Raw genomic sequence first — 13016 nt, forward strand, 5'->3', positions numbered from 1 at the left:
ATTTATGAAGAGATTAATAATGTGGAAAATGCTTATTCAAAAATTCAAAGAAGTGGGGCACGTGGGTTAAGCTACTGACTCTTGATTTCAGCTCAAGTCATGATCTCATGGTTGGTGGGATCAAGCCCCCAGTGCGGAGCCTGCTTGGGCTTCTCTCTTCTCTCTGGCCCTGTCCTACTTGTGTGCCCACACTAGCGCACTCTTTCAAAATAAAAAACTTTAAAAAAAAGAAAAGACAAAAATTGAAAGAAGTATAAAAAACAAAAACTATGAAATACTTAAGAAAGTAAATTTATATTTTAGGATAAAGTATTTTTGTTTTGTTTCTGTATTTTTATTTATTTTTGTGATGTAATCTCTATGCCCAACTTGGGGCTCAAACTCATACCCCAAGATGAAAAGTCACATGCTCCACCCACTGAGCCAGCCAGGCATCCCAGGATAGAGAGTCTTCAGTAAGATACAACGATTTTTTAGCATTTGATATATTTTATTACATAAAAAAGTTAAAAGTATAACAAAAGCACCAAAAGAAAAAAAAAAACCCAAAACCCAGAAATAGACTGAGAAAAAATATTGCCACATAAAAAAGAATTACTACAAATTGGGGGGGTGCCTCTCTGGCTCAATCCATGGAGCATATGACTCAATCTTGGGGTCGTGAGTTCAAGTCCCATATTAGGTGCAGAGATTAATTTAAAAATTAAATAATTACTACAAATTAATAACAAAAGCACAACTCAACAGAAAAGCAAACAAAGGATATGAATAGTCAGTTCTCAGAAGAAAAAGTTAAATAGCCAACAAATTAGGAAAAGATGAACAACCTCATTAATGCCGTGTGATAACACTGACTGAGAGGTACATAGAATGCATTAGCAGAAGAGGAGTAGCTAAATTAGAGTGGGTTGCAGTGAAGGTCTCTTAGGTAGAATGAATATTAAGCCGATTTAAAGGACGAATAGGAAGGGTGCGTAGGCGGCTCAGTCAGTTGAGTGTTCAACTCGATTTCAGCTCAAGTCAGGACCTCAGGGTGCCAGATAAAACCCCTGCATGGAGTCTACTTAAGATTCTCTCCCTCCTTCTTCCCCTCTTCTCCTGCTCACAAGCTTGTTCTCTCTCTAAATACAAATATAGGATGGCTAGGAATTAGCAAAAGAAAGCAGAAAGAAACTTGCAAAAGCTGGAAGCTACTACTAATCTCTGAAAAATAAGTGCAAGCAAAGAGTGGGAGAATGGAAAGAAATGAGATGAGAGAGATAAGACAAAGGACTTGTCACAAAGTGCTGGAAGTATGAACTTAATGCTCAAGGATACCTGAAGTCATTGAAGAACTTTTAACTGGAAAGGGACATATTAAGATTAGTATTTACAAATCTTATTCTGACTACTCGGTGATAGAATTGAGGAGTGTCCCAATAGCAGCAGAAAGACAAGGTAAGAAATTATTTTTTGTTAATTATTTATTTTTTAATTTACATCCAAGTTAGTTAGCATATAGTGTAACAATGATTTCAGGAGTAGATTCCTTAATGCCCCTTTCCCATTTAGCCCATCCCCCCCCCACAACCTCTCCAGTAACCCTCTGTTTGTTCTCCATATTTAAGAGTCTCTTATGTTTTGTCCCCCTCCCTGTTTTTATATTATTTTTGCTTACTTTCCCTTATGTTCATCCGTTTTGTACCTTGAAGTCCTCATATGAGTGAACTCATATGATATTTGTTTTTATCTGGCTAATTTCACTTACTGTAATACCCTCTAGTCCCATCCATGTAGTTGCCAATGGCAAGATTTCACTCTTTTTGTTTGCCCAGTAATACTCCATTGTATATAATACCACATCTTTTTTATCCATTCATCCATCGATGGAAATTTGCGCTCTTTCCATACTTTGGCTATTGTCGATAGTGCATGTGCCCCTTCGAAACAGAATACCTGTATCCTTTGGATAAATATCTAGTGGTGCAATTGCTGGGTCGTAGGGTATTTCTGTTTTTAGTTTTTTGAGGAATCTCCATACTGTTTTCCAGAGTGGCTGCATCAGTTTATATTCCCACCAGCAGTGCAAAAGAGATCCTGTTTCTCCGCATCCTTGCCAACCCCTGTTGTTGCCTGACTTGTTAATTTCAGCCATTCTGACAGGTGTGAGGTAGTTTCTCTTTGTGGTTTTGATTTGTATTTCCCTGAGTGATGTTGAGCATTTTTTCATGTGTTTGTTAGCCATCCGGATGTCTTCTTTGGAAAGGTGTCTATTCATGTCTTCTGCCCATTTCTTCAGTGGATTATTTGTTTTCTGGGTTTTGAGTTTGATATGTTCTTTATAGACTTTGGGTACTAACCCTTTATCTGATATGTCATTTACAAATATCTTCTCCCATCTGCCAGTTGCCTTTTAGTTTTGCTGATTGTTTCCTTCGCTGTGCAGACACTTTTTATTTTGGTGAGGTCCCAATAGTTCATCTTTGCTTTTGTTTCCCTTGCCTCTGGAGACACGTTGAGTAAGAATTTGCTGCGGCCAAGGTCAAAGAGGTTTTTGCCTGCTTTCTTCCCGAGGATTTTGATGGCTTCTTGTCTTACGTTTCAGTCTTTCAACCATTTTGAGTTTATTTTTGTGTATGGTGTAAGAAAGTGGTCCAAGTTCAGTTTTCTGCGTGTTGCTGTCCAGTTTTCCCAGTACCACTTGCTGAAGAGACTGTCTTTATTCCATTGGATATTCTTTCCTGCTTTGTCAAAGATTAGTTGACCATACCTTTTGGGGTCCACTTCTGGGTTCTCTATTCTGTTCCATTGATCTGAGTGTCTGTTCTTGTGTCAGTACCATACTGTCTTGATGATTACAGCTTTGTAATACAGCTTGAAGTCCAGAATTGTTATGCCTTCTTCAGCTTTGGTTTTCTTTTTCAGGATTGTGTTGGCTCTTTGGGGTCATTTTTCTGGTCCCATACAAACTTTAGGATTGTTTGTTCTAGCTCTGTGAAGAATGCTGGTGTTATTTTGATAGGGATTGCACTGAATGTGTAGATTGCTTTGGGCAATATCAACTTTTTAACAATATTTATTCTTCCTATCCAGGAGTATGTAATCTTTTTCCTTTTGTGTGTGTGTGTGTGTGTGTGTGTGTGTGTGTGTGTGTCTTCTTCAATTTCTTTCATAAGCTTTCTATAGTTTTCAGTGTATAGATTTGTCACCTCTTTGGTTAGATTTATACCTAGGTATTTTATGGGTTTTGGTACAATTGTAAATGGGATCAATTCCTTGATTTCTCTTTCTGTTGCTTCATTGTTGGTGTATAGGAATGCAACCGATTTCTGTGCATTGATATTGTATCCTGCAACTTTGCTGAATTCATGAATCAGTTCTAGCAGTTTTTTTGTGGAATCTTTTGGGTTCTCCATATAGAGTATCTTGTCATCTGTGAAGAGTGAAAGTTTGACCTCCTCCTGGCCGATTTGGATGCCTTTTATTTCTTTGTGCTGTCTGATTGCAGAGGTCATTAAGAAATGTAACCCATAAAACAGAACCAAATAAAAATTCTGGAATTAAAAAACACAATATCTGATATTAAAAATTCACTAGATGAATTTAACATCAGACCAGACACCATTGAACAAAAGACCAGTCAGTGACCCTGAAGACAGGGCAAAAGAATCTGTCAAACTGTAGCACAGAAAGAAAAAGGCTGAGTCTAACATAAGCCTAATTAGAACTTCAGAAAGAGAGAGGAAAGAATTAAAGTATCTGAAGTACTTTAAGAAATAATGGCCAATGTTTTTACAGATTTGTTGAAAAAAAAATAATAAGCCCAAAGACCAAAAAATTCATTGAACCCCAAGCAGGATAAACATAAAGAAAAACATAGTTAGGTATATCATATTGATACTGACAGTCAAAGATAAAAAGAAAATCTTTGGAACAGCCAGAGGGGACTTGGGGGAAAAGACACATTTCATTCAGGGGAACAGCAATAAAAACAAATGTGGACTTCTTATAAAACATAACGCAAATAAGAAGAAAATGGAATGATTTCTTTAAAGTGCTTAAAGAAAACAAAACTGTGAACTGAGAATTTTAAATCCAGCAGAAATATCTTAAAATATAAAGGTAAAATAAGGATATTTCAGTTTAACGAAAGATGAAAGATTTGTCATCAGCAGACTTGGAACATAAGAAATGTTGTGGGAGGGGCACCTGACCTAGCTGACCTAGCTCAGTCAGTTGAGCATGTGACTCTCAATTTTGGCTCAGGTCATGATCCCAGAGTTGTGGGATTAAGCCCTATGTCAGTCTCCCTGCTGAGCATGAAGCCTGCTTAAGATTCTCTCGCTCCCTCTGCCCCTCTCTCCTGCTCACTCTCTCTCTCAAAAATAATTATATATATAAAAATATATATGTATGTATATATTTATATATGTATGTGTATATATATGTATATATATATATATATATATATATATATATATATATATATATAAAATTTTCCTTCTATATAGAAGGAAATGCAGATCTACAGAGGAATGAAGAGTGCCCCAAATGCTAAAACACAGGTAACTATAAAAGAACTTTTCCTCATATAATTTTTAGAAGATAATTGGTAATCATACATTATTGGTGGGAGTTTTAAATGGTACAGCCACCACTTTGGAACAAGGTTTGGCAACTTCTTATAAAACTAAATAAACACTTACCTTATGACCCCTCAATGCCACTCTTAAGTATTCACCCATCAAGACTGAAAACAAGTGTCCACAAAAAGAGTTATACACAAATATTCGTAGCAGCTATAATCACAATAGCTAAAATCACTGGAAACAAATGGTGTGAGGACAGTGTCCCTGAAGTGGGGTGGGCTGGCATAGGGTGTCAGAGCCCAGACAGAATGAGGAGGCTGGTTTGGCATAGAAGTTTAAAACCCAGGCAAGTGAAGAGAGTGTCCTTACAGAGAGGCAGCCCATTCCAAGTTTTCAGAACCCAAGCCAGGTTTGACAGAGGTCCCCAAGACTACCCCCAGGTTCAATGATTAACCAGGACCCAGCACATAGTCATACTCATGGCTAGGATTTATTACAGCAAAATGATACAAACCAAAATCAGCAAAAGGAAAGGTACATGAGGTAAAGTCCAGAGGACACTAGATACAAGCTTCTGAGGGTTCTCTCTCCCAGTGGAGTCATACAGAACATGCTTAATTCCTCCAGCAACAAATTGTGACAACATGTGTGAAATGTTGTCTACCAGGGAAGCCTATTAGAGACTCAGGGCCCAAAGTTTTTGTTGGAAGTTGGTCATATAGGCACTCTATGCCTAGCCAGAATCCCAGATACCCACAAGGAAAGCAGTTTGTTCAGTATAAAGCATGTTATTTATACAAACAGTTGGGACACAGTGAGCCACCCTTCTCACGGGAATGCTGAAACCCTCCTGAAATCCAAGTTACCAGATGCTAGCCACAGGCCAACCTTTCAAGCAGGCTCTTCTATGGAGAGCAGTCTCAGGTCTGCTATATTAACTCTTCTCTGCTCACCAGGTGACAAGGGTATCCCTCAGAAGCAGCAGCTCAAACCAGGTTTTCAATGCCAAAGGAGGATGAGGAGAGTGTCCCCACAGGAGGCAATGATGGCACAAGAAGTCAGAGGCAAAACTGGGTGAAAGTGCCTCCATGTAGGGCAACCTGGTGCAAGGTGTCTGTTGGAGTTCAAGTGGGATAAGGTGGGCATCTGCACAGGAGAGAGAGGGGTACAGGAATAAGAGATTGGTTACAAACTAGTAGATCGATAAAAAATAAGTAATAGTATTAGGAATAATAGAAGCCTGGATTTTCTTACCAGTATTAGAGTTAGAAACACGGAAAGGTAGAAAAGTGGAATGAAACCCGTGATGTTGGATTGAAATTGGAGGTATTGGTGCAAAATCATAGTTTTCAGTACATGGATAGATAATAGGTAGATCAATAGATGATGGATCGATGTAGGAATGAATATAAATATAAATAAGTGTGTCTACTAAAAGGCCCTGGGGGTAGGAGTGCGTGGCTCACTCAGATGATAGAGCATGTGATTTTTTTTTAATTTTTAAAAAATATTTATTTATTTTTGAGAGAGACAGAGACAGAGCTTGAGCAGGGGAGGGGCAGAGAGAGAGGGAGACACAGAATCCGAAGCAGGTTCCAGGCTCCGAGCTGTCAGCACAGAACCTGATGCAGGGCTCGAACCCACGGACGGTGAGATTATGACCTGAGCTGAAGTTGGACGCCCAACCGACTGAGCCACCCAGGCACCCCTAGAGCATGTGATTTTTGATCTCAGGGTCATGAGTTTGACTCCCACACTGGGCATAGAGTTTGCTTAAAAATAAAATAAAATAAAAAATAAAAGAGCTTAGGGGCAATGACACCCAAAAACAATCAATATACTTAGTGTCAAGATCTTGGTTCTAAATAACATTCTCCATTTCTTGGAGAAATGGCTGATTGCAAGTTTGGGGCATGGAAAAATACAAGTGAGACTGGAACACCTTGTGCAAGAAACAAGGAAGTGCTCAAAGAATGACAGGGACATATCAAAGGGACTCGAGGAAGCTTGAAGAAGCTCTAGTGATGAAATCACATGTAATGTGAGCTGCAAAATAAATAATGATATTTTAACAGACTATAGCCCATCAGATAAAATATGAAATTATGAATTTATATTAATAAAAAATCAGGGGCACGTAGGTGGCTCCATCGGTTGAGTGTCTTACTCTTGATTTCAGCTCATAATTCCAGGTCATAATTCCAGGGTCATAGAATTAAGCCTGACCCTGCTCTGAGCTTGGGGCCTGCTTAAGATTTCTCTCCCCCCACCCCCTCTCTCCCTGTGCTCCTCTCCCCCACTCATGTGCTTTTTCTCTCTAAAATGAAATAAAAAATAAATAAAAATTTAAAATCAATGAATAAATTAAAATTTTGATGAAAATATAATATTTACATAGTTTCAAAACACCATAAAATATGATTAATTACAAAAGGAGAAAGTAACTTTATATATCATATCAACAACTGCTGGTAACAATTATGAAAGAAATAAATGCACACATCACAATTATAGTTGAAGATTTTGCAATTCATTTCTCAGTAACTAACAAAATAAGTAGATCTTCTGTATCCTGATTGTGACATTAGTTATGTAAATCTGTTTATTTGCTAAAATTCATAAAACAGCATTGCAAAAACTCAATTATACCGTAGGATAATTAAAATAAAATAAAAATAATACATACACATGTATATTAGAAAGAGTGGCAAAGTCAATTAACAACCTGATTTTACACCTTAAGAAACTAGAAAAAGAAGAGCAAACTGAGTCCACAGCTAGCAGTAGAAAGAGAACAATGGCGTGGAGGCAAAAACAAGAGAATAGAAAAACGACATGAAGAAAATCAACAACACCAAAAGCTGGTTCTTTAAAAAAGATCAACAAAATTGACAAATCTTTACCTAGGTTGACTGAAATATAAAGTGAGAAAAACCACATTACCAAAATCAGGAAAGAAAGTAGAACATCACTACAGATTTTACAGAAATAAAAAGGATTATAAAAGAATATTATGAACAATTCCCTTCAGGAGAAGAACCGGATGGCAGGGGAACAGTGATGTTTTACTACTTGAATTTTATCCTGTGTGCACGAATAATATATTTAACCAATAACAACAAACTTCTGAGCACAAGAACAGATCAAGAAGAAAATAATAATTAAAATATAAATTATTCTTACTGTATTCTCTAAAGTTTTTGCAATACGCTTGTGTCACTTTCATGATTAAAATAAAAATAATTTTTAAATGTTAGTAATGTCCATGTGCATACAATTTTGGCTGTCTTTCTTTAACTTACTATCATATCAAGTCTTACCTCTTCTCAGACTAGAGAAATTGAATGAAAACAGCATCTTCTCCTTGGCTGGTGACCGGGAACTGGAAACCCTAAGCTTTGCATTCCCAGGTGAGGAGACCTCAGTCTGAACTGGGAATGGAAGTAGTTTAAGAAACAGAAAAAGAAGAGTGGTTTCTCAGGGAGCCAAAGAAGGAGGATTGGTCCTAAAAATAGATTGGAATGTGGTGGCTGGACTCAGGCATTTAGAACTAATTTTTAAGTCCCAGTGTTCAGGCAGCTGTCAGACAGGGCAGGCCAAAAGCCAGCAGGATCAGGTCCCTGGAAACCAGCTGGTGAAGTTGGAAAGAAGAAGCAGGCAATGAATGTGGGGTAGGCAGGGTCAGTACCTTCAAATACTGGCACAGCAGTGAGTTCTGTCCCCAGACTGGGTGGGGAAAGGCCTGGGCTCCAATCAAGAGCAACTAGCCAGGTCAGACTCTCTGGACTGACATCACTCTTATGCCCAAAGAATGTAGGCAGGTCAGACTGCCTTTTCATTTATGCTGGCTGGAAAGAGTGCAGAATGAGTCCAAATGGTTCAAGGCTTTGAGGGTTGGCCCTCTGGCCCACTTCCGTCAATGCTATTTGCCCAGGCCAGTGAAGAATCCTGGTCTCCAAAGAGTCAAGAGTATCTGAACAAATCAGAATAACTCTTTTATTTTTAAAAAGTATTTATTTTTTCCATAGGACATATCATTGATCATCATTATATGGCATACTTGTGTGGACTATTTTGTTTTGTTTTGTGGTGCTTCTCCAGTTGGAATGGAAGTTCTGTGAGAACAGGGCACTTTTTCTGCTTCATTCATTGCTGTGTTCTCAAAGCTCAGAAGAGTGGCACAAACAGTTGCTCAGAAGACTTTTTAAAATATGTTTATTTATTTTTGAGAGAGAGAGAGAGAGAGAGAGAGGAGGAGGAGGGACAGAGAGAGAGGGAAACAGAGGATCTGAAGCACTGACAGTACAAAGTCCAATATGGGGCTTGAACTCACGAACTGTGAGATCATGACCTGAGCCGAAGTCCAACACTTAACCAACTAAGCCATCCAGGAACCCAGGGAAGATTTTTGTCGAGATACAAAAAAGTATCATGGCCAACAGCTTGTCACAAAAAGTTCAAATAGTAAAGTTCAAAATGAAAAATTAAGTGTCCTCACCATGTCTCCATCTAATTCTACCCCCTTAAGATAACCATTATAACATTTTGGTGTGTACAATACTATTCCTAGAAAAATCTGTCTTGCTCATTTCTGCACATCTTAGGCAGACCACAGTCCCTGGCCCATAAGAAGTACTTGATAATAACTACTTGAAAATTCATTGAATGGGTTATAAGCAGTCTTAGGGTTGGGAAGGGGCAGCCAAAAAAGGGCTGGCCACTACAGGCTACTTCCCCAAACAAGTTAGGGTGAGTTCTTTGAATTAGGTATTCAGCTATACATCACTAGTATTGAGGAGAATGCCTGAACACTCTACCAATTATTTATTAAGCACTTAGTCAATGACCCACCCTCATACTGGGTAGACAAATTTGGTTCTTCAAATACTTCTGGCTTCTTTGAATAAGACTCTTTGCCCTATTAAAATGGTCCAGTGCCTTCCTACCAGAGATGTTGGCCCCAGGACAGAACTCCCATCCCAAGGGGCTCTCTATATCTCTTGGCTGTTGGCAAAACAAAATGAGAAGACCCTCCCATAGGCCAACAGACACAGATAACCCAGGCTCATGCCCAGCATGTCTGGATGGAACACTGCCCAGTTAGAACCTCTGAGAGACAGAGATCTGTCAGCATCTCTTTGTGAGGGTGTCTCAGGGGATTTGTCTGAGTGCCAGCTTCTCTGTGGAAAATGCAATCAAAGCCAGAAAAAACCAGCAACTCAGCCACACTGAAAATACAATATTGAAGCATTAAGCTGGAATGTGGCAATTTACAGCTGTCACACCACACTCACTAAGTGAAATCACATTTTGCGCCAGATTTCCAAAGGCATAATCATATGAAAACTATTTTTATTGCCTTGATGCACGGTTAAAAGTAGTTTACCACAAATGTAAGAAAGTCTACTATGGGATCTCTGTTGAGGAGCATAAATATGGAGAGCAAAGTAGTTGTTTTCTACTTTACTTCAGGAAACATTTAGTTATAAATAAAGTGATGCAATGAGCACAGAAGAGTGATTTAGGGTGGATTCTTTGCTAGTCAATAACATCATTGAATCAATAAAACGGAATCAAATTGTAGAATTTACCTTCATCATAGGAAAGCTTCTTAGTAGGCCTGGACTACAATTTGGGCTTCAGTTCACCTTTATTTTCTTCTTGACTTCTGCATATTTCCCTACAGGCCTTTTAACTTCCAGAAGTTCAACACAATCTTTCAATCTCACACTGTACTTGCCATCGGGTTCTGTCAGTGAGGGCTGGGGGGAATGAAGAGAGGACTCATACTCTCAGTATCCAAAACATTACAATTGCCAAATAATTCCCAGGCCCTTGTGCCTGCTAGTTCCTTGGCTGGAGAGGCTCTTTTCCCAAATCTTTGAGTAGCTGCCTCCTCGTCATTCAGGTTTCAGTCAAATGTCGGTCCTTCCTGACTATCCTACTTGCTATTACCCTCTTCTCATCACTCTGCTTCATGACACTTAGTCTTGTTGTCCTTATATCACGTCACCTGAAATTTTATTATTCATCTGATTATTGTCCATTTCCCTAGGTAAGACCTAAGCACCATGAAAGCAAGCACCTTGTCTCCCTTGGTGACCACAGTATTCCAGCACTGCTTGGTACACAGCAGGATTTTTATAAATATTTATTTATAATTGAATTGGTGGTGGTTCACAGATGGCAAGCAAGTGACTAAGAGAAAGAGCTTTGGAAGGGTGATTTATTTAAAGATTTAAAAAGAAAAATTTTTAATTTTCAGTGAATTATCTTCTTGCCAAAAAGAAAAAGAAATGAATTGGGATTATTGTGTCCATTGCCAACTTCTAACTGTGCTCTTGGCCCCAGTTTCTTTACATGGTATGAGTGTATAAAACACAGAGTGCTAGTTTCACCACTTGGATCTGAGATCAGAGGAAATCAAAAACCATTAGCAAATCTTAGAAACCATTATACATGTTTTCCTCATTAGCTCTTGCAAGAGTCTCCCTAAAACATACTGTTATTCAATGGAACATGCAAATTAATAATGAAAAAGTTTGCTCAACTAAGATGAAGAGATTACACATGTATGGAGAAGACACATTGTAAAACTTTTTAAAATTTACATCTGAGTTTGTTAGCATATAGTGCAATAATGATTTCAGGAGTAGAATCCAGTGATTCATTCCCTACATATAACACGCAGTGCTCATCCTCCTTAATGCCCCTTGCCCATTTAGCTCATCCCCCCACCCACAATCCCTCCAGCAACCCTCAGTTTGTTCTCTATGTTTATGTTATATTATTTCTTATGTTTTGCCCCCTCCCTGTTTTTATATTATTTTTGCTTCCCTTCCTTTATGTTCATCTGTTTTGTATCTTAAATTCCACATGAGTGAATTCATATATTTGTCTTTCTCTGACTGACTAATTTCACTTAGCATAATACACTCTAATTCCATTCATGTTGTTGTAAGTGGCAAGATTTCATTCTTGTTGATCGCCGAGTAATATTCCATTATACTTTGGCTATTGTCAATAGCACTGCTATAAACATTGGGGTGCATGTGCTTCAAAACAGCACATCTGTATTCTTTGGATAAATACTTAGTGGTGCAGTTGCTGGGTCATGGGGTAATTTGATTTTTAATTTTTTGAGGAAACTCTATACTGTTTATTAGAGTGGCTGCACCAGTTTGCATTCCCACCAGCAGTGCAAAAGGGTTCCTCTTTTTCCCCATCATTGCCAACATCTGTTGTTGCCTGACTTGTCAATTTTAGCCATTCTGACAGGTGTGAGGTGCTATCTCATTGTGGTTTTGATTTGTATTTCCCTGATAATAAGTGATGTTGAGCATTTTTTTCATGTGTCTGTTAGCCATCTGGATGTCTTCTTTGGAAAAGTGTCTATTCATATCTTTTGCCCTTTTCTTCAGTGGATTATTTGTCTTTTGGGTATTGAGTTTGATACGTTCTTTATAGATTTTGGGTACTAACCCTTTATCTGATATGTCATTTACAAATATCTTCTCCCATCTGCCAGTTGCCTTTTAGTTTTGCTGATTGTTTCCTTCGCTGTGCAGACGCTTTTTATTTTGGTGAGGTCCCAATAGTTCATTTTTGCTTTTGTTTCCCTTGCCTCTGGAGACACGTTGAGTAAGAATTTGCTGCGGCCAAGGTCAAAGAGGTTTTTGCCTGCTTTCTTCCCGAGGATTTTGATGGCTTCTTGTCTTACGTTTCAGTCTTTCAACCATTTTGAGTTTATTTTTGTGTATGGTGTAAGAAAGTGGTCCAAGTTCAGTTTTCTGCGTGTTGCTGTCCAGTTTTCCCAGTACCACTTGCTGAAGAGACTGTCTTTATTCCATTGGATATTCTTTCCTGCTTTGTCAAAGATTAGTTGACCATACCTTTTGGGGTCCACTTCTGGGTTCTCTATTCTGTTCCATTGATCTGAGTGTCTGTTCTTGTGTCAGTACCATACTGTCTTGATGATTACAGCTTTGTAATACAGCTTGAAGTCCAGAATTGTTATGCCTTCTTCAGCTTTGGTTTTCTTTTTCAGGATTGCGTTGGCTCTTTGGGGTCATTTTTCTGGTTCCATACAAACTTTAGGATTGTTTGTTCTAGCTCTGTGAAGAATGCTGGTGTTATTTTGATAGGGATTGCATTGAATATGTAGATTGCTTTGGGCAATATCAACATTTTAACAATATTTGTTCTTCCAATCCATGAGCATGGAATGTTTTTCCATTTTTTGTGTCTTCTTCAATTTCTTTCATAAGCTTTCTATAGTTTTCAGTAAAACTTTTTTTAAAGTTTATTTATTTTGAGAGAGAGAAAGAGAGAGAGAGAGAGAGAGAGAGAGAGAGAGAGAGAGAGAGAGGCAGAGAGAGAGAGGGAGAGAGAATCCCAAGCAGGCCCTGAGCTGTTAGCACAGAGCCTAATGCAGGGCTCAAATCCACA

At 38.5% G+C, this 13016-nt stretch overlaps 1 long non-coding RNA gene across 1 annotated transcript; it reads right to left on the bottom strand.

Moving 5' to 3' along the window:
- Positions 1-5036: 5036 nt before the first annotated feature.
- Positions 5037-10143, bottom strand: LOC109491995. The gene is made up of 2 exons (XR_002145677.3): positions 7889-10143; positions 5037-5714 (listed from the first exon to the last, which is right to left on the bottom strand). It is a non-coding gene; the product is annotated as an uncharacterized LOC109491995 (long non-coding RNA).
- Between the last annotated feature and the right edge of the window lie 2873 nt (positions 10144-13016).

The sequence above is a fragment of the Felis catus genome, chromosome D1 (assembly GCF_018350175.1).
Source record: "Felis catus isolate Fca126 chromosome D1, F.catus_Fca126_mat1.0, whole genome shotgun sequence".
Taxonomy (NCBI): domain Eukaryota; kingdom Metazoa; phylum Chordata; class Mammalia; order Carnivora; family Felidae; genus Felis; species Felis catus.